This window comes from Lygodium microphyllum, chromosome 1 (assembly GCF_053477565.2).
Source record: "Lygodium microphyllum isolate KBCC chromosome 1, Lygodium_microphyllum_v1.1.10, whole genome shotgun sequence".
NCBI lineage: Eukaryota > Viridiplantae > Streptophyta > Polypodiopsida > Schizaeales > Lygodiaceae > Lygodium > Lygodium microphyllum.
Window position 1 is genome coordinate 116,244,928 of NC_141135.1, and position 24,501 is coordinate 116,269,428.

The 24,501-nt window shown below is 42.0% G+C and overlaps 1 pseudogene; it reads right to left on the reverse strand.

Annotated features, from left to right (window-relative positions):
- Positions 1–19,810: 19,810 nt before the first annotated feature.
- LOC148041584 (uncharacterized) lies at positions 19,811–24,259 on the reverse strand (annotated as a pseudogene).
- Between the last annotated feature and the right edge of the window lie 242 nt (positions 24,260–24,501).

Sequence of the window (24,501 nt, forward strand, 5' to 3'; positions counted from 1 at the left end):
GCTAATGGTACCGCCGTGGAGGTATGTACGTCGTAAAATTACTAGCCAAGTTGTGGTGCATTGCTTTGATATTGCTATACGTTAATAGTACGTACTAGTACATCGACTATACGTTTGTTCACTGACGACGTGGACGTGAACGACTTTGGATATTGTGGGTTGACTTTGGCTCCAACTGGGTCGCAGCCCCAACGTTGACATCTCTCTAACCGTGGGTGAGAACAAGAGCATCTTCCATCCCGACTCCAACTACAAGGGAGTGCTAGTGATGGGCGTCTCCTCTGCACATGCGCCTAAACTAAAACCCTCTAGCATGAACGGTCACGTTGTTTACCCACAAATCCTTGACTTCTTCAGCCGTCAGGGTACCCATATCGATAGCCTAGGCTTCTACATCTCCGATCCTCGCTTCAAGTAATTTATAAGAAGCCGGCTCGCCTCTTTGTATAATTATGCCCTTGTGGAGGCATGCATGAATAAATAACTTCCCTTGTCATCTTGTGAATGCTAATTTGGAATTTCTTTGTTGAGAAATCCTCAATGTTTGAGCCACCGCAATGGGTAGAATACGACAGTTGTCTTTTCACGGTTCAACGTACTAGAAACTTCTAGAGGAATTAGAGACCGGTCACGCCCAAGGCCAGTGTGGGGAGCGGGACTGCACTACCCCCCCCCCCCCCCCCATTTCCCCCACTCGTCTAAGGGTTGCAATTAGTGTAAACAATGGGAGTGGGGGTTCCTTACCCCTCTCTTCCTACCACTTACACTTGCCAAAAATTGAGTGCTAACATTGGGTTATTAGGGTTATCGCATTTCATTGGGGGATGACATGTTTGCACGGATTAGCAACCAGTCAACACACTACACTTCTGATAGAAAACGTGGGACTGATTTTGTCATTTCTCATGACTATTATATAGCTGGGACATGGTGTGACCCCTATGTGTGGGCAAGCTAGAGACATGCAATCTTTCTCTTCTTCTATGCTTCTTCACAAGCGCAGTAATAGCTTCCTTGACATGTCTCCACTCTGTTTTCAAACCTATCTCTATAGTTTGATCCTCCAGCAAATCATCAAGATTTTCTTGAAGCTTAGGATCAGCTGCCTATAGAAACAATTCAATTTTATGACTTGCAAGAGCTTGATGTTCTACAAGATCCAACTACTCAAATCTACTTTCAAATTCTCTTAGCAATTCTATAGTGACAAAACCCTTATTGGGTTGTATAACTCACTCCTGAAAAGTCTTGCGTGCAATCAAACTGGTGTCCTCAATGTAAAACTCTTCCCTGAGTGTCTTCCTGAAGGATACCTAGTCAGCATCCTACGAGTATATTTAAGTAATCTGTACTTTCAGTTCATGAACAGTAACAGGTACAAAATACTAGCTCCATGCAAATTGAGCCACTCCAAAGATTTCCATCTTCTGAGCATAGGTATGTACATATGCAGATACATTCCTACCATTAAATAACTTCACCTCACGCTCAACTGCTTGTAAAGCATTCATCACAATACTTTTTGTTTGAGTTGAAGCTTGCATCACCTATTGTTGTTGTTGTACCTATTATTGATTCCTTTTGTCTACCTAAGAAAGGTGAGGTTTATATCCTATAGTGCATTGAAACCCTCTAAAATGCTACTATCTCTTAGAATATTGGAGGGACCCATTGTGTGTAAAGCAACATATATTTTTGTGGAAATAATCGAGGGCATTCCTACATTATATCATGGAATTAAAATTAGGGAGCACCACATTACCCTCTTGAGCTTGTAGGTAGTAGATTAGTTCTTAAAGCAACCTCAATTTCTCACTATGCAACTTGATTTGTGAGCATGTAGCCAACATTCCTTGTATGCATGCGTTTCAACCGTGCTTATAGCTCATCTAATATTTTCCATCAATAAAATGCCTAGATATTGGGTGATGGAGATGGTAGAAAGGGTGTGCTACTCAATAATACTTCCTTGTACCCTCTTCTGAGCTCCTAGGGTCCACTTAAGAGAACTTTTTCAACTTTAGGTCTTTGTGCACTATTGCAATTTAGATTTGCCTCCCATCCAATTAGAGAAGTCTATGCTTCTCTATTCTATAATACAAAAGTTGCTATAGCTAGAGAGGAGCATTTCTAGGGCATTTGTTTGAGACCTACCATTAAAGCCTAAGACTACCCATTCTATTCCTTATATTATTGTTCCTTAAAAATAGTATCATTTTAAAGTACAAGGAAATATTATGTTGAAGTAAATCAATGCATTTTATATACTAAGAAAATCGAGTCTATTTATAAGCATATTTCTACATGTATTCATGGATATCTATGTATAATTATGTCCAATGTGTAGGTGCTTAGATGTGCAAATAAAGTTTGGAACATGTTTATGCATATAACTGGGGTAAAAATACAAATGAGACGCACGTGTATAAATTTACCTATAAACACAGATATAGAGGTGACCTTAAAAATGTTTATATAATCTACATCGATATCAAGAATGCATTCACTATGACATATGAGGGATAGATCAGTGAAAACTAAAAAATGGAATGACATGTAAAAAGGGATTAAAATGTCAAGTCTGATGATCAAAATGTTCATTTATTTATCAATTGGAGAGAGTACCTTAATATATTTGATGGTATAGGCATGGAAATAAGCATTGGAAAATATGCCAAGGAATATTCATGCTTACATTGATGCATATATTGACAAGTATAGAAAATTATACTATCTATAACAAATGTATACGAGGATCTATCCCCTTTGTCCACATTTGTTATCTTGTCAGAGATGGACCACTTTTTTTGCAAATATACATAATGCACAATATGATTTGATAACATATTCTTTATGTAATTAAATTCATACTAATATATATTGGCAAGATACATATAGAAAATTAAACTATTTCCCATATGCACATACATAATGCCAAATGTTGCACATGCCTTGCTAGCACCTATGAAGGTCATACTAAAGGAAACTATTGTGGAACATGAGAATCCCCTCATGAAGATGTACATGTTTTTTGTGATTTAATAAGATGACCCTCTAGGTCCTAGATTCTCTTGATAGCTCCTTATATGAACTGGCATACAAAACATGACAAGTATGAGAATCATACCAATGATAATAAACACTATCACATAGGCCTCCATGTACATATGTAAGCACCTCATAATTTAAAATACCTTAATCCTAATAAATAACATATTAAACCCTAGCTAGAATATGGTTTTAGTATTACTGACTTACTAGTCTACATTTATAATATTGTTATTAATTTTCTACTCTATACATATTTGTTCATTCATTAGTTCATAAGTCATTAGGTATATTCAATAATGTATGTTTTTATTATTCTTAGTTGTATTGAATCTTATATATTCTAATTATTATTAGAGATCATTTGACATATTCAATTTCATATTAATAGGATCAATTTTAGAGTTTGACTTAATTGATTTACAATCACGAGGTAATTTAATTACTCTAATCAATCAAATATAATATAACGTAGACTAGGAGACATAGAACTACTTGACTTATAATTGTCCTATGATGTGTTGAGGTCTATATGATAATTGACATTCCAAATTTTTATGCTTTTTCTAAGTGCATGCAATAATCAAGAACTAATTAAAACTAATTAATCTTCATTTTACCCTCCAACAAGATAAGTCAATATGAATATTACTATAAGGAATAGTTATATTACACCTAAGATTTAATAGTAGTTCACACTCACTCACACACACATAGACACACACACACACATTATAGTGGTTGTAGTTTTGTATATATATTCACCTACCTACTATAAGAGAGAGGATGGGAGAGAGAGAAGGAAAGGAGAGAGAGAGGGTGAAGAAGAGATAGAAGAGGTGCAGGAGGAGAGATAAAGACTTTAGAGAGGAGAGAAGGAGAGAGAAATGGCTGTCAGCCACCATGGAAGGACAGGAGAGAAGGTGAAAGGATAGATGTATATTACAAATTGGTACCATGCCAATGTCATTCACACCTTTTATACCTAGGTCAGTGTGACACTAGGTATTTCCCTCTATTACAATCCATCCCCACTCAAAATAAAGTTTTTGTCCTCAAAAACAAAGATTAGACTTATTGGTAGGGCCAGGTAGTGGGCTACAGAGTACTACTTTGTACAGTGTTACAAGTGGGAAAAGATAGTTGGGGGGGGGAGGGGGGGGAGGTAGGGCTGAAATCATGTATGCACTGTGAGCATGAGGGAAGGTGTCTCAGTACAAGAAGATCACTAATTCCAAACCTCGGGATCAAACGGATAACCTGCATGGTAAGCATCACCAGTGTGCAGGTCATCCATACAAGTGTGGATCTCTGCACTGCCACCGGGATCAAAAGGAAAGTGGTGATCCCTTCCATGCAGTGGATTATCATTCATGAGTGAAGCTGGAATGACCATGACTGTTGACTTTTGCATCAAGTGTCTAATGAACATCATATCATTAACCTTGGCATGTGCATGGGTGCTGTTGGAAACATACAATACTACATACTTTGAAAATTTTCCTGCATCATTCCCGATGTGTTGCATGTCCATGATCCCAGCATTCTTGGTAATTACCGGGCATACAAACACAACATCCTTGGACTGAAGGGTCTCCTCATGGGGCTATAGTGGAATGTCCACTTGATCAATGATCTGCTCATGATCTTCATGATCCACTATGTCATCCGCTTGTTCGTCTTCCTCTTCATTGTTCTCGTCATCCAAAAACTCTAAAACAATTGCTAGTTTAGCATTCCTTTCACTACATGTATCCTTTTGATTGGAGGACATAGGCTCAACACATCGGTAGCATAGCCCTTGAGCATGCAGTTGTCTTATATCAGCATGGGTGAGAATCTTTCCTCGAGTAACATCATGCTGCACTTTCCTCAAGTAACATCATGCTGCACTTTCCTCGAGTAACATCATGCTGAACATAATTTTCTCTATGGTACTTTTGATGACCTTTCCATATGCACACTGCTGCCCATGAGAGTAAGCATGAACATCATACATATAGGCATTTGGTGCTGCCCAAAACCAGATGATGGCTGCTGTTCGTGCATGGATTGAAGCCCATATGGGGGCCCTGTGCTCTCTGAATGCATTCCATACAATCCAAAATTACCAACAATAGGTGATGCATGGTTGTTATTCACACCTAATATAACCATATCCCTTTAACAAGGTGCTGCTGGAGCATTGTAATAGCCATAATAGTCTAGATGCTTTGCATGCATTCCCAATCCATCTGGCAGCATATTGCTACCTATATATGACATTCCTTTCTGCACAAAAGCAGGCTGGCTATTATAGCCGCTACTCCAATATACATGCTTCTGCCCCATGATTCTCCATATTTTGAATGATTTCCCTTCAATTGTTCTCTAGAACAAAATCAAAGCCGATAGAGCTGTACCATGTCTACAAATGTTACAAAATAAAAACTAGAAGTGTTGGATCAAAGTGAAAACTTAGCTACAACCTTTGGAAACCAAATAGTTGGGATTTCAGATTAGAACATGCAGTATGAAACCAATTTCAGTAAAACTATCTCTTAGAGGTTATCATTGGGATCAATCCAGCATTGATCGAAGTTGATAGGAAACTTCTTGCTTTGTAGTAAGAATTAAAAAAAAAAATCTAGCAGTGTGTTTAGCACTGTGTCATTATGGTCAATCTGCAGGTAGACCTATGGCAGAACCAGCTATGGTGCCTTCTGGCTATGGTAGTTTTGGTGCCAGTGGTTCAGGTTTTGCAACAATCACCCCAACTGTAACTATAGGGAGTGCTTCATGCTATGATGATATGGTTGGCCAATAGTACAAGGAAAATACCTATTACACTCCGAACCAGCAAGGAGAGGGGTCTACAGTATGGATACTCGAGTGCTATCTCCCATGTGCTGCAAACAATCAGGACCTTGAATTTTTCTGCAATGTCTCACAGTGTAATGTAGATCTGCTGCTGTAGAAGATCAAGGCCTGGAAATTTCCTGTGGCAAGATATGTGCAAAAGCTTCCGACACGGACATTATTGACCTGTGATCAATTGTAAGTGAAAATCGACCTCTCCATCTTCATTGTATAATGCCTTTTCCGTTTGTTTGACAAACCATGGCCATAGCCAATGCCTCAGATCTTCCCCTGTAGCAAAACCCTCGCCAACACTGGCATCTATATCGCTTGTGACAGCATACACAACTGCCCTATTGCCATTACATTGTTGTGCTGCTGCGCATCCGAGCAGTAAACACCTCCATTTATGTTGTGCATCTGTGTTATCTTTTTGCGTGTGTTTCATTGTGTTTGACTGCTGAATTATCTTTCCTTCCTTTTCAGTACCTGCATCCAATGTACATACTCCACTTGTGTGTTTGTGTTTGTGTGTGTTTCTGTTTGTGTACATGTTATGTGTGCGTCAGAAAAATATGAAAAGCTGATGCCAAAGGACATTATCAAGCTGTTAATTTCAATGATGAACTCCAAGAAAAGTGCAGGATATCATGGAATCAAAGGAAGCCTTGAAGACGCCTCATTAAGAAGAATAGCAGAACTTGAAGAATAGGTCATGTGGCTGCAGGCAAGGCTAGAAGAAGTAAAGGATGAACTTCAAGCTGAGAATGAACAACATGTTGAGGCTTTGATTCAGTATGAAGAGGAGAGGGTTCTCATGGAAGCTTTTACTCAGCTTTCTGTAATGGAAAGGGAATTTGACATAGAGAAGAAAAAGATTGAGTAGCTGGAGCAAGATCTGCAGTGCAATGAGAACAAGATTTTAAGGTTTTTGGAGGAAGAGAAAATGATGTAGGACAACATTGAAATGTTGAGGCAAACTGTTCTAGAAAAGGAAGAACTTGTATCTTCTCTAACAGAGGAACTTTTCCTACAGAAAGAAGCTAATAGAAGTCTGATGATCCGTTCATCTTCACTTGAATCAGATCTTTAGGCTGTGTATAATCAACTAATTATATGTGAGTCTCATGCCAACGAAATGGGTTTGACTATTGCAAATTTACAAGAAGCATTGCTCCTTGAACGTATGAAGGCATCACAGGCTGAAGAGGAAACAATACTGCAGGCTAAAAGACTTAACAGGAAAGATGAGGAATATTCACATCTGAAGATGAAATATAACACTCTCTTTTCTAAATTTGAATCGCTACAGTTAAATTTATCGGAGTGCGGAAGATAAGGAGAAGGTGATTGACAAAGAGGAGCAGAGGGACAAGCGAGCAAAAAGCTGGTTGTCATTGTTGATGTCATCGACCAGAACAGGTCACACACTAGAAATGTTTAGTTTATTGGTTTTTTTTAAGAACGAGCTGTCTCTCTCTTATATAATCAACGGAAAAAGCTAGTAAGAAGAACGTTCTCATTTGGCGATCACAACCAGCAATATTAGGTAGTGATTCATTAAAAAAAAACTGGTGCCTTCTGTGAGGAGGTGGAGGTTGAGCTGGAAGACGTCCTCTGGTGATAAGCAGTGTGGCTGGTGTAATTGTGGCCCTTGTTGTTTTGACTGCTGCATTTCATGTCACGTCACATGGCTCTCCCTCAACAGATAAAACCTTGTTGTTCCAAAATGCCAGCTATACCTGTGCTGACTATCAGAAAGCTATCAATTCTTCTTGGGATTGCACAGGATGTTTGAAGATGCATTGTGGCTTTTGTGCTACACAAACCAATCAGAATGATCCTGGATCTTGTCTTATATCCTAGTCTACAATTAGTGACGGTTGCAAAGCACAATCACGGGCATGATATACAGTCATCGTTGCTACTTCCATCTCTTCTATTACTGTAAACACGATGTCTGTCGTCATAATCATCATCATATTCAAATTCATAATCATCTCCATCATAGCTATCTCGAGTACGAGCTCCATATCTATTGGTTCTGTTTAGACTATGTCTGAATGCCTAGAGTAGTCACGATCCACATCACGACAACCCTCCCTACTGGATCGACGGAACTACCCCTAAAATCCAGGACTCATCACTGAAAAAGGAGGAATCAGCAGAAGAGGAGGAGGAGGAAAAACGAGTGAGATAAAGGAGGCATAGCACCTCTGTCCTCGGGACGTTGTGATCTCAGCTACTCAGAGGTCCAAACAGTCATTGATTTTTGAATGATGAGGATGGTCTAATGGGTCTAGAGACTGGCTGCTCTAGAAGATCGAAGAATTCAATCAAATCATCTTCTACGGTGCTCTGTGATCCTGTTGCATGTATTAAAGACTGGAAACAACAAATCAAGGTCTTGATAGAGGAAGAGGACTGTGAGTTTCCTTCACAGAGCAAATCAGCAGAGGAGCTACGCCAAATAGGTGCTGAAAAGATGGAATTTCTGAACCTCTGGCTATGGAGGATCATTATTTCTATTCCTTGAATTATATGCACTTTGGCTCTCCAAAGGCGTGGTATGGTGTGCCAAGCAGTGGTGCCCGTATCTTTGAGGAAGCTATGAAGCATCACTTGCCACATCTTTTCAAAGAACAACCTGATCTTCTTCATAAGCTAGTGACCTTGCTATCACCATCTATTTTGAGGGTAACAAGCGTTCCAATTTATAGAACAGTGCAAAGGGCTGGTGAATTTGTTGTGACATTTCCCAGAGCTTAACATGCTAGTTTTAAATGTGACTTCAACTGTGGGGAGGCTATGAATGTTGCACCTATCGACTGGCTACCCTTTGGGTAGAATGCAGTAAAGCTGTACAAAGAACAGAAACGTAAAAGCTATGATTCACATGATAAGCTTCTATTAGGTTCTTTGAAGCAAGCTCTAAGGAATGCATGCCATGGTTGACAAGACAGGAATGATGCAGTTGATAATGTGTGGCAAGAGCTCCTTGCTCAGTATGGGATTGTGTTGAAAGTCTTAAAGAATCAAGTGGATTTGGAATGTGTTAGACATTTCAGGATAGCAAGTACCATACAAACAAGGAAAATGGATACAAGTTTTGATGCAGTGGATGCAAGAGTGTGCCCTATATGCCATTATGGACTGCATCTCTCTGCAATAGGTTTCAACTTGCTGACCTGAGCAGTATACATGTCTGGAGCTTATGCATGCACTTATCAAATGCTTTATCCGTTGGACCTGGAGTTTGATCAAGCTATTTATGACTAAGTCCTGAATCTGGTTGAATTATTTGGTGCCCTGAAAACCAAGCTCATACGCTTATTGTAAAGCAGTGGACAGATTGTCATACTTTGTCATTTATGTTGACTCTTCTTTTGTAATGTACTTGAAAAGCAATATAGTGATCTTTGGCATCAAATATTGAGTTATTGACATCTTCTCGTTAGCCTCTTTCCTTGTGGTACCTTGAACCCCGTGTTTTGTAGCTCTTGCACGAACTCTACGACAACGTTGCCCAGAAAAGGGGAGGCACCAAAAGCTCAAGATTCAAATGCTGAAGATGACCCAAAAGCAAGAGTACTTTGGGCTCGAAATGGAGAAACAACAGGATGTCCCTCCAAAAGGAAACAGTCTGAGTGTTATATTTCATCTTCAGATGTGAATATTCCTCATCTTTCCTGTTAAGTCTTTTAGCCTGCAGTATTGTTTCCTCTTCAGCCTGTGATGCCTTCATACGTTCAAGGAGCAATGCTTCTTGTAAATTTGCAATAGTCAAACCCATTTCGTTGGCTTGAGACTCACATATAATTAGTTAATTATACACAGCCTGAAGATCTGATTCAAGTGAAGATGAACGGATCATCAGACTTCTATTAGCTTCTATTTGTAGGAAAAGTTCCTCTGTTAGAGAAGATACAAGTTCTTCCTTTTCTAGAACAGTTTGCCTCAACATTTCAATGTTGTCCTACATCATTTTCTCTTCCTCCAAAAACCTTAAAATCTTGTTCTCATTGCACTGCAGATCTTGCTCCAGCTACTCAATCTTTTTCTTCTCTATGTCAAATTCCCTTTCCATTACAGAAAGCTGAGTAAAAGCTTCCATGAGAACCCTCTCCTCTTCATACTGAATCAAAGCCTCAACATGTTGTTCATTCTCAGCTTGAAGTTCATCCTTTACTTCTTCTAGCCTTGCCTGCAGCCACATGACCTATTCTTCAAGTTCTGCTATTCTTCTTAATGAGGCGTCTTCAAGGCTTCCTTTGATTCCATGATATCCTGCACTTTTCTTCGAGTTCATCATTGAAATTAACAGCTTGAGAATGTCCTTTGGCATCAGCTTTTCATATTTTTCTGACGCACACATAACATGCACACAAACAGTAACACACACAAACACAAACACACAAGTGGAGTATGTACATTGGATACAGGTATTGAAAAGGAAGGAAAGATAATTCAGCAGTCAAACACAATGAAACACACGCAAAAAGATAACACAGATGCACAACATAAATGGAGGTGTTTACTGCTCGGATGCGCAGCAGCACGACAATGTAATGGCAATAGGGCAGTTGTGTATGCTGTCACAAGCGATATAGATGCCGGTGATGGCGAGGGTTTTGCTACAGGGGAAGATTTGAGGCATTGGCTATGGCCATGGTTTTTCAAACAAACGGAAAAGGCACTATACAATGAAGATGGAGAGGTCGATTTTCACTTACAATTGATCGCAGGTCAATAATGTCCGTGTCGGAAGCTTTTGCACATATCTTGCCACAGGAAATTTCCAGGCCTTGATCTTCTACAGCAGCAGATCTACATTACACTGTGAGACATTGCAGAAAAATTCAAGGTCCTGATTGTTTGCAGCACATGGGAGATAGCACTCGAGTATCCATACTGTAGACCCCTCTCCTTGCTGGTTCGGAGTGTAATAGGTATTTTCCTTGTACTATTGGCCAACCATATCATCATAGCATGAAGCACTCCCTACAGTTACAGTTGGGGTGATTGTTGCAAAACCTGAACCACTGGCACCAAAACTACCATAGCCAGAAGGCACCATAGCTGGTTCTGTCATAGGTCTACCTGCAGATTGACCGTAATGACACAGTGCTAAACACACTGCTAGAGTTTTTTTTTTAAATTCTTACTACAAAGCAAGAAGTTTCCTATCAACTTTGATCAATGCTGGATTGATCCCAATGATAACCTCTAAGAGATAGTTTTACTGAAATTGGTTTCATACTGCATGTTCTAATCTGAAATCCCAACTATTTGGTTTCCAAAGGTTGTAGCTAAGTTTTCACTTTGATCCAACACTTCTAGTTTTTATTTTGTAACATTTGTAGACATGGTACAGCTCTATCGGCTTTGATTTTGTTCTAGAGAACAGTTGAAGGGAAATCATTCAAAATATGGAGAATCATGGGGCAGAAGCATGTATATTGGAGTAGCGGCTATAACAGCCAGCCTGCTTTTGTGCAGAAAGGAATGTCATATATAGGTAGCAATATGCTCCCAGATGGATTGGAAATGCATGCAAAGCATCTAGACTATTATGGCTATTACAATGCTCCAGCAGCACCTTGTTAAAGCGATATGGTTATATTAGGTGTGAATAACAACCATGCATCACCTATTGTTGGTAATTTTGGATTGTATGGAATGCATTCAGAGAGCACAGGGCCCCCATATGGGCTTCAATCCATGCACGAACAGCAACCATCATCTGGTTTTGGGCAGCACCAGATGCCTATATGTATGATGTTCATGCTTACTCTCATGGGCAGCAGTGTGCATATGGAAAGGTCATCAAAAGTACCATAGAGAAAATTATGTTCAGCATGATGTTACTCGAGGAAAGTGCAGCATGATGTTACTTGAGGAAAGTGCAGCATGATGTTACTCGAGGAAAGATTCTCACCCATGCTGATATAAGACAACTGCATGCTCAAGGGCTATGCTACCGATGTGCTGAGCCTATGTCCTCCAATCACAAGGATACATGTAGCGAAAGGAATGCTAAACTAGCAATTGTTTTAGAGTTTTTGGATGACGAGAACAATGAAGAGGAAGACGAACAAGCGGATGACATAGTGGATCATGAAGATCATGAGCAGATCATTGATCAAGTGGACATTCCATTATAGCCCCATGAGGAGACCCTTCAGTCCAAGGATGTTGTGTTTGTATGCCCGGTAATTACCAAGAATGCTGGGATCATGGACATGCAACACATCGGGAATGATGCAGGAAAATTTTCAAAGTATGTAGTATTGTATGTTTCCAACATCACCCATGCACATGCCAAGGTTAATGATATAATGCTCATTAGACACTTGATGCAAAAGTCAACAATCATGATCATTCCAGCTTCACTCATGAATATACAATATTGAGGAAAACTGTTCTAGAAAAGGAAGAACTTGTATCTTCTCTAACAGAGGAACTTTTCCTACAGAAAGAAGCATTCCACTGGCTTTGCACGACACCTTTGTGTTGCCGGCCCATTGTGAACAGGTGCATAGAGTCATTTGCTTGCTAATTGTAATACGACATGGTTTATATCACAATGGTTTGAACTCGCTTTGTGCGTGTTTGTGAACAGGTAATCTTCTATCCAAACCTCCGACAACCTCGATGGTGGTATGTTATACCTTCAACTCCTCGAAGTGCGAGAGTATATAATCAAAGCGATGTTCCGGGAATAGATGAAGATAATATAAAAATAGAGGGGTCGATATTACAAGGGGTGGAGGCCACCGCAAGCTTGGAGCCCGCATCGGCTAACAATGATGGAAATACAGTAGTCCACGAATTTTTTGAGAACGAGGCAGACTCGTTCTTTTGTGGTGACATGTCTATCGACCTTCCAGTGTATGCAGAGTTGTATAGGAGATTAACATGGGACCATAGAATACTTCATTCTTGGAGAATGGTATTACTCAATTAATTGTTTAGATCTTCCATAAAGGTACATAAGATATGCATTTTAAATGATTTATATTACTGTGCTTTGTATAGTTTAAATTGATTATTCTAACACCATTTTTTTTCTGTGCAGGTGACATTTTCAGGATGAGTCGAGGGATGAGCGATGAGGAGTTTCAAGACATGATGGCATGCATGGCTCCAGACCAACTCCCGAGATTCGGAGAAATGGCAGACCGGGAGCTGTCTCGTTCTTCGTCAGGACGCTCTACTAGATTTGCTTCAGCGCGATCAGATGCTTCAGCTTCGAGCAGACGACCTCGACGCTCACGACTGGGGCCAGAGGGAGGGACTGCATCGGGATCAGGGGGTGCTATTGTGGAGATACGGATGTGGTGTCTCCGTCTTGTCGTTCAGGTGGAACTGCGTCACCTCAAGGATTTGTCACACCTATGGGGACGTCTACTCCAATTACTTCGGCTTTTGCACAGCCGTCAGCAGGTGGCACCCCTTTTGGTGGCACCCCTTTTGGTGGCACCCCCTTTGGTGGCACCCCTTTGAGTGCCACTCTGAGAGAGGTTACCCCCGTCAGTACACCAGATGTACAGGGGTCTCTTGGATATGCCCAGGAGCATGGACGGAGATGGGAGAGCACCCATCTTAGGCAGACTCCTAGGGGTTATGGATACCTAGTTGATAGTAGGTTAGGAGCCATCATCATGAATGATGAGGGGAGGAGGGTGATGGCTCGCATGAGAGAGTTGTGCCAATAAGTTTTTGGGCACAACGTCCTGGATCATTGAAAGAGCATACCGAAGGGGAGCAAGGACTACATAGTAGCATCCTTGCACGAGGAGTTTCCGGTGCTAGCTATAGTAAATAGATTCTCTACGGGCTAGATGATGGATTTCATGCGTGCATACATGTCACATAGACGATCCAACGCATGCGACGCAATCAAGAGTGGGGCTGCAAAGCCCGAGTGGTAAGATACTGACAACTGGCACCGACTGCGGGAGGAGGCTACATATTTGCCAGGACGTTGGAGTCAGTAGTCAGTGGAAGGCGGCGAGGGCACGACTCGAGGCCAGAGTAGAAGTCAACAGACATTGAAATGTTGAGGCAAACTGTTCTAGAAAAGGAAGAACTTGTATCTTCTCTAACAGAGGAACTTTTCCTACAGAAAGAAGCTAATAGAAGTTTGATGATCCGTTCATCTTCACTTGAATCAGATCTTCAGGCTGTGTATAATCAACTAATTATATGTGAGTCTCAAGCCAACGAAATGGGTTTGACTATTGCAAATTTACAAGAAGCATTGCTCCTTGAACGTATGAAGGCATCACAGGCTGAAGAGGAAACAATACTGCAGGCTAAAAGACTTAACAGGAAAGATGAGGAATATTCACATCTGAAGATGAAATATAACACTCAGACTGTGTCCTTTTGGAGGGACATCCTGTTGTTTCTCCATTTCGAGCCCAATGTTGATGAAATATTTCAGCATTCAGAGTTTGGGGCTGTTTCTATGCAGTCCATAGAGCAGAGGGCTGAGAATATTCAGCCATTGGAGTGCAGAATTGTTGATTTACAGCAAGGTTTATGTAATGCAGAAGAGTATAATGAAGCCAGGGTTGACACGAAATACAAAACTGTGGATAAGAAGGTGAAGCCGGTTGCTGTACCGCTTCCACTTGACAGTGACTAGCAAATAGAGAGGGCTGCTAAACAACAAATTTTGAGGAATCCGGAGCATATTGGTCATAAATTTTCAGCAGAGACACTTGCTGAATTGAAAATTGGAAATGGTGATTTCTTGCTACCCATAGAGAAGCAATGCTTTCAGGATATGCTTGAGCGTCATGGAAGGGGATTTGCTTTTGTCCCACATGAGATTAGATGTGTGAATCCTGATATTGTTGCACCTATGGTCATTTTTACTATTCCTCATGTCCCATGGAATCTCCGACCTATTCCAGTGCCTAAAGCACACTTGCCAAAGTTGATTGATTTATTGAATGAGAAAATCAGGATGGGAATCCTTGAGCCTTCATCTGCACCATACTCAAACAGGTGGTTTACAGTTCCAAAGAAGAATGGTACTCTCCGATTTATTCAGGACATGCAGCCAGTGAACAGAGTTACTATCAGGAATGTTGGTATAGGTCCAGTTGTGGATGAGTTTGCAGAGGCATTTGCTGGACGTGCCATCTATTCTTTGGGTGATTTGTATTCAGGTTATGATCAGTTTCACCTGGCTTTGGAAAGCAGGGACATAACCACCATGAGAACTCCTATTGGGCTTGTCAGGATGTGTACCTTGCCTCAAGGTGCCACTAATTCTGTTGCGCATATGATGAATGCCATGTATAAGGTCCTTTGTGATTACATACCTCAGCTTACTATGCCTTTCTTGGATGATGTGCCCATTAAGGGGTGTGCAGAAGAAGAGAAGAATGAGAGCCTAAATGAGCAGGGATGCAGATACTTTGTGGCTGATCATATTTCAGCATGTGAGAAGATTTTGGCCAGGTTAGAAGAAGTGAACTTGACACTTTCAGGGCAAAAATCTATTTTTGGAGTGAATGAGGTTGTTATTGTTGGGCATATGTGTGGATATTATGGCAGGAAACCCTCACCTGATAAGGTGAATGCTATAGGCAAGATTGCAGAGTATTGTTCTACTACTTCAGAGGTACGGAGATTCATTGGTGCTTGTGTGTTTTATATGATTTGGATACCTCATTTTGCACACATAGCAGATTGTTTGTATCAGCTGCTTCGAAAGGGGCAGAAATTCTATTGGGATGAGAGCCACACTAGAGCCATGCGGAAATTGAAGAAGTTATTGCAGAATGCTCCTACTCTCAGGAAAGCGGATTATAATTGTGATAGGCCTATTGTATTGACAGTTGACACTAGTCCAATTGGCATAGGTTGGGCTGTGGGTCAAGATGATGCAGATGGAAATAGGTATGCTATTCGGTTTGGGGCGAAAGTCCTAAATGAGAGACAGAGGAGATATCCGCAAATCAAGAGGGAGTTATTGGGGATTGTCACGGCTCTCAAATGTGACAAGGAGTACTTTATAGGAGCTTCAGTTGTGGTAGAGACAGATTGCTTGCCATTGATTGGTATGATCACGAGTTGCTCTACTCCGGATATAGCTATGTTAAGATGGATTGCATACATCAAGTCATTAAATCCGGAATTTAAACACATAGCAGGGAAGGATAATCCAGTGGCAGATATGTTGTCTAGAGCCAGATATGATGATGAGGAGACTCTACTTGCAAAAGACGATGATGCAGAAATTTCAGCCACTATGGTTGATCATGTTTGTCATGTCTATGATATTGTGGCTTTCATAGAAGAACTTTATGTTGGAGATTGGTTGCAGATTGGCAGGTACCTTAGTACACTAAGCAAAAGAGATGAATGGACAAATAAAGAGTTCAAGAAGATCAGAAGGAAAGTCTATGGTTATTTTCTCAAGGACAGATTTCTTTGGAAGCATCCGAAGAAAAGAGGCGGATTACCTTTGCGGGTTGTCTGCGATAGAGAGACACAGTTACAGGTGATGAGGGAGTTTCATGAGAGTCCTTGGGCTGGTCATAGAGGAGTGTGGGCTACTTATGAGAAAATCAAGGAGAAATATTGGTGGAAAGGCATGTATAGAGATGTTTCTCACTTTGTTGAGACTTGCAGAGATTGCCAGATGTATTTAGTAGTGCGTCATAGAGATGAGCTTCATCTGACCTATCCGCTATGCATTCATTATAAGTGGGTAGTTGATTTGGTTACCATGCCTATGGGTCTATGGCAGATGAGATACATTGTTTTGGCTAGAGAGGATCTTACCAATCATGTTGAGGGTAGATCTTTGAGAACGAAGACCACTAGTGCAGTGTGTAAATTCTTATTGGAGGAAATTTTCTGTAGGTATGGTTGTGTGGGTAAGATCACTGCGGATCGTGGTGAATTGGATGCAGATGAAGCTAGGGAGTTTTTCTCTCAGCTAGGAATCAAGTTGGCTCTAACCACAGCATATAATCCAGAGGGAAATGGGAAAAGTGAAAGAGGGCATCCGCCGATAGTGAAAGCATTAGCCAAAGCATGCAGAGGACGGATTGGAGAATGGCCGAGACTTCTACCATTTGCTTTGTGGGCTGATCGTACGACTCATAGTGTTACCACAGGATATATGCCTGCAGAGTTGATGTATGGTCAGAAACCTGTTATGCTGATTGAGACTTGTGCTTTGACTTGGTCAGTTTTACCTTGGCAGGAGGATTTGATGAGAGAGGAGCTCTTAGCTCTTCGAATTCGACAGTTGGAGAGGAGACCTGAGGATATTCAGCTAGCTATTGACAGGTTGAAGGTTGCTTGACTAAGAAATAAGGATAGGTTTGACAGCAGGCATCGCTTGCGACCTAGAGCAATAGAAGAGGGAGATTGGGTTTTGGTCTTTGATAGCAGCCTTGAAAATCAGCATACTGCACTTCGGAAGATGGTGAAAAGATGGTTTGGGACGTACATAGTCAGACATGTCTTTGATAATGCAACATATGAGCTGACTGAATTGGATGGGACAGTGCTTAAGTGCCTATTGCTCGAAAAAGAATCAAGATTTTCAAGAAAAGAGATGATGAGGATTCTGCTTTGGAAGAATTTTCAAGAGAAGAGCAACGACAAGAAATTCCAATGGAAGAGACAAATGATATGACAGATAATCTTGTTGATCTACCGGAAATGCATAACGAAGAGATTGATCTGTTTGTGGATCTTGATGATAATGATCATGGGTAGTTGGCCCATCCGGAGGATGTGCAGGATTAGAGGGGGTGGATGTCGTATTGCTGCGCATTCGAGGTGTGAAAACCACCCAAAAATTGTGTGTGTGATTTGATACTTTGTATATACTTAGTTGTTGTGATTACATTTATTTTCTGCGCATGAGTATAGTGAGGAGGAGTTAGAGGCATAGTGGTGAACATGATGAGATGCTTTCAGCCTATGTTGATACATGTTGCTGCAAAAAGGTCTGGAACCATTGCTTGCCAAAATCCATCAACACTATTGCTCGTAGACTCAGCAGAGGGGAGCCATTGATAGTAGGACGGATTCACGGTTTGAGCTCAATGACTGAGGCTACTCCATCTGTGGCAAGACATGTTGTGGCAGGGCTGAATTACTTGATGACATTGTTCAAAGTTGCTTTCCTGTTGCTAATTGAGCTTGGAGTGTTTCCTTTGATGTGCGGGTGGTGGTTGGACATATGTACTCTAAGCCTGTGGAATGGGATTTAAGGAACACATTGTGTCAATTTCAGATTGTGGTTATTCTGTTCAGTATTTTCATGGTGACCTTTTGGTGTTGCATTGTAACAGAAACCGATTGTGTTGTTGTGGATGATAAGGATCTTATTCCATGGCAGGCGGTATGAGGAATTCAGGAGTCTTATTAAATTTGCTCCATTGAGCTATGCCTATATTGGGCTGTCTTGGAATAGGCAAAAGTAGCTTACTCTGCGCTGGACGGAAGGAAGGGAGAAGAGCTTTTTCAATGGAAAGGAAAGGAGGAGACTAAAAAAAAGAAAAGGGGTTTTCAAAAGAAAAAGAAGGAGGGAACTACAGAAAGAAAGGGGGAACGAGAAGGAAATAGAGGAGAGGAGAATGCAGGATGAACAGGACAGAAAAAGAGGTGGGATTACGCTAATCTGAAAAGGAGGGAAGACAATGTCAGAGACGAATGTGCAGGGGACGTCGAGACACGAATTTGAATATCGAGATGCGGAGTAGTGATCGATGGAGCTTGAATAATTCTATCTGAGGCGACAGAGAGGAGATTGGATGACGTGGACGGTGCTATGAAAGAGGAGCTGGTTGAATGAGGATGCTGTGGAGGAAGACCGACAGTAGCTGAAGAAGACGAGGGGGAAAGGGCATTAATCCATCGAAGTGGCAGCAGAAGTTCAGGGGGAAGCTTCGGCGAGCTTGGGGAAAAAGACTGCAACAGGGTGCTAGAAGGTGAAGAAAGCAGCTGTAGATATTGTCCAAGGTTTGACTGGTACTGAAGAAGTTCTGAAGACCCTTGCAAGCAGAGCCAGTAAACTTTGTTGCCCATTGTTGCGTGAACTATTATCTAAACAGGAGCTTTCCCAACCAGCCTGCAGAGGATTTAGTGAATCTTTCTCAAGAGCCTCAGTTTTCTGAGGCAATCATTATATCTGGAGGTATAGAACAAGCGATGGATCTGCTAGGAGGACCAGGTCGTGAGGAGGAGGAGGACGCCAGTAACAACGAAGAAGGTGGAAGATAACAAGCTCTTTTGGAAGTAGAAGGGATGCATGAAGAAGAAGCTGAAGATCAGAACGTGATGATGAAGAGCAAACGCTGCTGCGACATCACAATCAGAAGAGATTAACAACACTGCATGATTGAGTAAAGATGACCAAAAACGACGGACTGAGAATGTGGAAAAAGAAGTGGTTGTCATCAGCATGCGTGATTTGTATCAACGGAATCTGTAGTAAACCATAAAGATGTTTATCTTAAAGATAACTTTAAGAAAAAGCTTGCTACAATGGATGTGGAGAGCATTGAGGAAGCTAAACTGGCATATAAGTTTGGTGGCCTGGAGGTTGAACTCGCAATAATAGCACACTGGTCTGTGTGACAAAAGTATAGCGCAGGCACCCAGGTGGCAAGGACGACAGTTATTTTGGTCGTGCTTTCTCCTCTTCAATTCTGCTTGGATGGTTATGGGATTCATGATGATATCATCAAGCTCAAGAACCATGAATACATGGGTTTTCTGAATTTGTGTACAGCAAGATTATCAAATCCTGGCACCTTTCCATGGACTGTAATCTTATATGCACATTCCAAGTTTGGTCAAGACAAGCAGGTTATCAAACTGTTTCATTTGATAAGACAATTTGGTGAGAAGATAGATGTACATGCGATTGTTGCAACCCTTAAAGCCTGCGGTGGCAATAAGTCTCTGCAACAGGGAAGTTCTGTGCTGAGATTGCCCATAATGTCTCAACTCTCAAGAGGAAGTCCTTTCTATGCTTGTCATTCTTACTTCTGTAAATTAAAGAGCTATCTGCACTTCTAAGTGGCAGAATTCTGGCAAAAGCTTCTGGAGGAATTGGAGAAGCTACGCCCAGTGATATTTTAGAGATGTTGTTGAAAGACTCAAGTACCTTCACAAGCAGAATGTCATGCATGGTGATATCAAGCTCGAGAATCTTCTACTACCCTTTTATCGATGATATTTTGTAGGATGTACCAGAAGCTTCAAATTCAAATGTAATAAACATTCTTTCAAATTGATTTGTGATCTCGCTTGATTGATCTTCTATCCTGAAATTAGTCAAGGTCCTCTGTGGTCGTGACTTTGCTTTCGAAAACCCTTCGACACCGCGTCTATACAATCAGTCGATCAATGCATTGAGACTGTGCCTCTCTGCATTTCGAGTCTCAAGGCCTTGCGGATCCTGATTTGTAATGAAGTGCTGCAAAGAAAACAAAATGCTAACTGTTAGAAACATGATTTTCAGTACAAAGAATATTTCAAAAAAACAAATAAGCAAAACAAAAGAGAAACTTACAAAGTCCTCCAAATATGTCCTGTGGCCGCCACTCCCAAGATGATGGACCACTCTGGCCTCGAGTCGTGCCCTCGCCGCCTTCCGCTGACTACTGACTCCAACGTCCTGGCAAATATGTAGCCTCCTCCCTCAGTCGGCGCCAGTTGTCAGTATCTTACCACTCGGGCTTTGCAGCCCCACTCTTGATTGCGTTCCATGCGTTGGATCGTCTATGTGACATGTATGCACGCATGAAATCCATCATCTAGCCCGTAGAGAATCTATTTACTACGGCTAGCACCGGAAACTCCTCGTGCAAGGATGCTACTATGTAGTCCTTGCTCCCCTTCGGTATGCTCTTTCAATGATCCAGGACGTTGTGCCCAAAAACTTATTGGCACAACTCTCTCATGCGAGCCATCACCCTCCTCCCCTCATCATTCATGATGATGGCTCCTGACCTACTATCAACTAGGTATCCATAACCCCTAGGAGTCTGCCTAAGATGGATGCTCTCCCATCTCCGTCCACGCTCCTGGGCATATCCAAGAGACCCCTGTACATCTGGTGTACTGACGGGGGTAACCTCTCTCAGAGTGGCACTCAAAGGGGTGCCACCAAAGGGGGTGCCACCAAAAGGGGTGCCACCTGCTGACGGCTGTGCAAAAGCCGAAGTAACTGGAGTAGACGTCCCCATAGGTGTGACAAATCCTTGAGGTGACGCAGTTCCACCTGAACGACAAGACGGAGACACCACATCCGTATCTCCACAATAGCACCCCCTGATCCCGATGCAGTCCCTCCCTCTGGCCCCAGTCGTGAGCGTCGAGGTCGTCTGCTCGAAGCTGAAGCATCTGATCGCGCTGAAGCAAATCTAGTAGAGCGTCCTGACGAAGAACGAGAGAGCTCCCGGTCTGCCATCTCTCCGAATCTCGGGAGTTGGTCTGGAGACATGCATGCCATCATGTCTTGAAACTCCTCATCGCTCATCCCTCGACTCATCCTGAAAATGTCACCTACACAGAAAAAAAATGGTGTTAGAATAATCAATTTAAACTATACAAAGCACAGTAATATAAATCATTTAAAATGCATATCTTATGTACCTTTATGGAAGATCTAAACAATTAATTGAGTAATACCATTCTCCAAGAATGAAGTACTCTATGGTCCCATGTTAATCTCCTATAGAACTCTGCATACACTGGAAGGTCGATAGACATGTCACCACAAAAGAACGAGTCTGCCTCGTTCTCAAAAAATTCGTGGACTACTGTATTTCCATCATTGTTAGCCGATGCGGGCTCCAAGCTTGCGGTGGCCTCCACCCCTTGTAATATCGACCCCTCTATTTTTATATTATCTTCATCTATTCCCGGAACATCGCTTTGATTATATACTCTCGCACTTCGAGGAGTTGAAGGTATAACATACCACCATCGAGGTTATCGGAGGTTTGGATAGAAGATTACCTGTTCACAAACACGCACAAAGCGAGTTCAAACCATTGTGATATAAACCATGTCGTATTACAATTAGCAAGCAAATGACTCTATGCACCTGTTCACAATGGGCCGGCAACACAAAGGTGTCGTGCAAATCCATCCATTTTTTTTCGGAATCTATTTCGAGAAATCCAGATGGACCTCATCGAACTGTTGCTCCAGATCCTCCAAGTACCACTTTGAACCACTGCACATCGAATAGTATCATGGAGAAGCTACGGTAATCCACCGTAATAATACTTTGCAGGTTCCCAAAATACTCCATCTCATCCACAACCGTGTTTGGATCCGTTGCTCGTCGCCGGCTCTCTTGCTCAAACCTTGCCATGACACCACAGTCCATTGTGGAGCGCATTTTGTCAATACGCTCCACGCAAAAATGCCATCCGCACGACCACGCTGCACTATATATTTTGTAGTGTACATTGAAACACTCAAATTAGATGTCGCATATAAAATTTAGATACGACATATTCTAAACCCCTCATCACCTTTGGACTACATACCCTCGAGAACTCCCACTCCTCCATTGAGACCTCTGTCCCTTCGGTGGATGCTGCGGTCAAGGCTCCATGCAACCATCGTGTTGACATAAACCGCGGCATCTCCTCCATGCCTTTGGGATATCAAATCGGTCGATGACGCGTACTGCGTCGAAATTCAGCTCGCGCTTTCTCTCGATCTTGCCTTGCAATCTGGTACTTGGCGAGCCATGTCTCCATGGAGGCATGGTGCAACATACAAAAGTGATTCACCTTCTCTTCCATTGAGGAATCCATTTCTTTTTCTACACTCCCCCTTCACCACTCGACTGCGGCCAAAGCGCCTCCATCTTACCTACCTCCTTCAAATCCATTCGTGACCCTATAGTATCTCTCTTTCCTGTGATGTGGTCCCATAGCAAGTTGCCCACATTCTTGAAAATATGCATGGGATCCAACAAGTGGTTGACCTATAAGTGGGTCCAATATGGCAACTCGTAGAAAACTGAGAACCATCGCATTCCATTTGGATGTGATTCCGGGTTTACCATTTTTAGCTCGTACCAGCTTGCAGCGTTCATACGTGTTGGAGGTCGTCCAAGAAAACCTTCCCTGAGTTCATGATCCTCCGGCAAGAAAGCGGCGTGTCCTTGATATACCATCTTCTTCATGGTTCGTGATCTTTGGGAGTCTAACTGTGGCCCACACAATGGACATGCATGATAACCTGAGGTAACCAGACCTGTAAGGCGAGCCACGACCTAGTGAATACTTGATTGAATGAAATAAAATATAGATATTACTAGCGAGAAGGGAGGTCTGCTCACCTGAGTACTCTCCGAATCCCAGAAAGTCATGCATCGTCCACATGAGAATGGCTCGAATGTTGGTTGACCGTCGACCATCACGCCTACTCATATCTTGCACAGTGACCCCCTCCTCCCACAAAATCTTAAGCTCATTGACTAATGGACGAAGATACACGTCGATATTTTTTACTTTGTAGCGGCCCGAGATGAGCAAGCTAAGGATGAGATGTCCTTTCTTTGTAGAAAGCCATGGAGAGATGTTGTAGTTGACAAGCACTATAGGCCACACACTGTAAGAGGTCGAGCGCAGACCGAACGGGTTCACACCACCCATGGCGCGACCGAGCCGAAGATTCCTTGGCTCTCGCGCAAAGCCTGGGAAGGTAGAGTCAATGTGGCTCCATGCGCGCGAATCTGCTGATATTCATTGAACTCCATCCGTGGACCTATTCTGCACATGCCACGTTGTCAAGCTTGCCATGCCAGACGTGCAAAACATGTGGTTTATGCGGGGGATGAGCGGAAAGTGTGTAAGAACTTTTTGAGGGATGGTTTGCCCTTGCAAGTCCTGTCGATACTTGTGAGCACCACACTTTGGACATGTCTCCATAGTCTCGTATTCATCTTGAAACAGTATGCAGTCGTTGATACATGCATGGATGTTATTGTAGTCCATGCCAAGCTTCCGTAAAACATGTCGTGCATTATCACGAGACTCAGGCATGGTATTTGCAGGTGGTAATATATGATATTTCAATAACCTGAAAAAAATCATAAAACACCTTGAAAAAGCACAAATGTTTACAATAATACTGTAAAAAATAAAAATCAATGAAGCCTATGTGCAAGTTACATGAATAACTTAGTCACACTCATATCGCTCCAACCATATTTTGCTTGCACAATTAAGAGTGCAAGCAATGTCTTCAACCGAGATACTCGGCACCCATCATATAATGGTATGGATGCTTCCTCTCTAAGCAGGTCAGATGTCTCAACATCCATGGGAATCAATGCATCGATCATTGCCTCCATCTCAGGCTCCAAGATTGTAGGTAGGTCGAGAAGGTTGTCTGTCTCCTCTGGCATTGACGGTATAGATGGGCCTTAAGAGTGGTGGATTGGCTCCTGCAATCCATCCATCGCACATCCACGAACTCTTCTAATTGGCCACAAAGGGTGCACTCCCCCTTGGGTCGAGGCATCACCCCCCTAGATAGAAAATTTGCCAACAAGACCCAATCTTATTGTGTATGGTTTTCAATTAGATTGTGAGT